The following is a 3,092-nucleotide window of genomic DNA, read 5'->3' as shown; positions in this document are numbered from 1 at the left end:
CTCCCACGTTATTAATTTTTGGTCTGCTTGAAACCAGCTTTTTTATTTGGGAATTCTTACCGGTTCAGTTTTATGATCTTAAAGTCGTCAGAAACCTGTTTTCTGGAGTACTTGTCAGAGTCCTTTCCATAAGAAGCACATTTGCGAAAGGATCCAGGTAAAACAGTAGCTTCTGTAAATGACAAAAAGACTTAAAAATGGCCATGGTTACAGACCTGATGAGATTTATTAGAATGCTTTTGACAAGGAAATTTGGTTATTTCTGTGACATACAACATTGTAAGATGATAATTAGAATTACCAACAGTAACCTTCTACCAGAACATAGGCGATTTCTAGGAATTTTATGCAATTTCGGGTACACCTATGTTAATAATATATCCATATAAATACAATCTAAAGAAGGTTTAGGATTACTTGACAGTACTTCCCCTGTAACTTAACCTAGTCCCTAATTAGTTTTATAGCTCTTTTTAATAGAGGGAACAAATCTTTCGATATGTTCCAGAAGCCCTCTGAAAAATTCCACAGATAGTTCAAGGTCAAAAAGATTTTTTAGAATTTGAGTTGTGGTTTGTCAAAAATATCAGGTTTTAGACACTTAACTAAGTAGAATCCTAGATCATCATGAAATAATAATTATCCTTTTAACCACAGTGATGACAAAATGTGAAAGGCAAATGCAGAAAGTTACATCGTTGTCAGTAAAACTTAGCTCTTTTAATCTTTAGAAGACTATTTTCCTAAGCAATCAAATACATGATGATAAAGATAACATGAAGCACAGGAAATTATTTTGATAAAACATACAACCTTTGCTTTCTAGACAGATTACTTAAAAGATAAAAACCTTTCACACTCTTATCAGTAGTTAACTGATAGTCCAAGAAAGTGTTGTTTTTTTTTTAGCAGAGGTTAACTTTTAGTTTTACCTAAGTACGCTATTGACATTAAAGCTACTTTTTTACAATCCTTGTAACAAATTCATTCCATGTTAGCCAGCTTGACTACAGAAAGTGAAAATTTTCTTTACTCTCTTCCCTATTCAGAAATAACCAGCTTGAATTTAGGATAAAATTACTTTAACAAAAATACGCGTCCATATTTCCTCAGCCAAAAACACATCCTATTTTCCTTGCACATGGAGTTAGTCATCTCCGTTTTTTCTAGTAGTTTTAATCACATATGTGAATCAGAATTCTTTACCCTTAGAAACCATAATTTTTAGTGAAAACTAAGTAGTAAACAATTGTGGTCAGTTAACACCAGCATTCTATAGATTGGCAAATGTGGGGATACATAATTTCTAGAAGCCTGTGCTTCCTCATTGTAGTTTTTCAATGTGGCACGAGATATATTTACTAACAGACTAAATATTTTTAGTTCATCTATAATAAGAATCTAAAAGTAGATAAACTTGTGTTTAGTAAGGTTTCAGTATTTTATCTTGCTTGGAAATATTTTCGTATTTAACTTAGCAAAACTAAGGTTTCCAGTTACCAGAGTTGAAAAACTGTTTTCAAGTAGACAAATTCACCTAAAAACTCTTATCCAGTTTACCTAAAAACATGAAACTAAAGTCAAGTAGAAAAAAAGGATAACTTTGAAGACATGCCTATTTTAAACCAACAAACGTAACCTAGCTTTTATTTTACCTAAGATTACTCCACATCACATGAACTTATAGAAACTAACCCAAGTGTCTTTCATTTCTAAGAGTTTTAAGAATACTTAATTTGATAAGTGCTTATTTTTCTTTAAGTCAGTCACACAGAGCTTTTACACATTAATCTTGGCAATACTGTCCAGAGGCAGAAAAATATCACAGATCCAATAACGTACATATATAGACACACAGAAACATAGACACAGACTTTTTTAGCTAACTAGCTCTAAAATTTTAGCCATGAATCAGGTACAATAACACGAAACTCACTAGTTTATAAAAGAACATTTAGATCCAAATTGTGTTTCTGGCAGTTGGAATAAGTTTACCCTAAAGTTTGTGTTTCAAAGAGTTAGCTATCAGGTCCTAGAGAAGATAGGGTAGAAAATGTCTACCTGAAAGGCACAGAGAAAGTATCAGGGTTTGTTTGGGTTTTGTTTGGTTGGTTTTTTTGTAGGCATTTTGGGGGGTATCTTTGCCTGTTATCAGAGGTTTACAGTAATTACTATTTTTATTTTCTTTGTCTTAAGCACAGGACAGTTCTGTTTCCAGTGTCCTGATCTTTGATAATACCAACATGTATTTGCAGATGAGAGGGGAAGGCTTTAGGACGGGCAAGGTTAGGCGGATTGTGCACTGCTTCCGGTGTTGCATTTGTGGTTTTGTCAAGACTTGCAAGTCAAAGAGGGTTGCTTTTAATTCCTCAGATAATTCTGTTGCAAGCTGAATGGGATCAGGGGATGCACCAACCATCCAGCTACATTTTCTTTAGTCTGCTCTATATCAGGGAGAAGATTTCCAACTAAGATGGAAATGAAGTGGTCTCTGTGTTCTGGAGCGTCAGGGTTTAATGCAACATGCCTTTAAAAAGTTTATAGCAAGTACAAGCGCCTTAGAATGCTGTCCTTTTTCTGAACGTTTAGTTCATCCTTGAACCAATTTAATTTGGGGGGAAACAACCTGTTCTATCAGCCCCCAGACATCAGCTGATCCATTTCCTAGACATTTGTAGGAGAGCCTGGGAGAAATTCCGGTCATGTTTCCAGTGAGAAGAGTTTTCCCCAGGGGGGGTATGGGGCTTATCTGATAACTACTGTATAGTCCTCATGAGAACCACCACCCTTAGCAGCCAGTCACAGTCCATGTGAATGGGGCCTGATCTTTTTACCTCTTCTCTAAATTTGGTAGGTGGTTATCATCTTCTGAAAGTGGAGATTAAAAACTTCCTAATCTCAGGCGCCGGGGTGTCTCAGTCCGCTAAGCATCAAACTTCGGCTCAGGTCATGATCTCAGGGTTCCTGGGTTCAAGCCCCACGTCAGGCTCTGTGCTGACAGCCAGCTCAGAGCCTGGAGCCTGCTTCACATTCTGTGTCTCCCTCTCTCTCTGACCCTCCCCTGCTCACTCTGTCTCTCTCAGAAATAAAAC

General features: G+C 36.4%; 1 protein-coding gene across 1 annotated transcript in view; it reads left to right on the top strand.

The window, feature by feature from the left end:
• MOSPD2 (motile sperm domain containing 2) overlaps positions 1 to 3,092 on the top strand; it is a 57,266-nt gene that overhangs the window by 49,084 nt on the left and 5,090 nt on the right. The gene's annotated exons all lie outside the window — the stretch shown is intronic.

This window comes from Crocuta crocuta, unplaced genomic scaffold, assembly GCF_008692635.1.
Source record: "Crocuta crocuta isolate KB4526 unplaced genomic scaffold, BGI_CrCroc_1.0 scaffold940, whole genome shotgun sequence".
Lineage (NCBI taxonomy): Eukaryota > Metazoa > Chordata > Mammalia > Carnivora > Hyaenidae > Crocuta > Crocuta crocuta.
The sequence above is the reverse complement of the archived record's forward strand: the minus strand, read 5'-3'. Positions and strand labels throughout refer to the sequence as shown.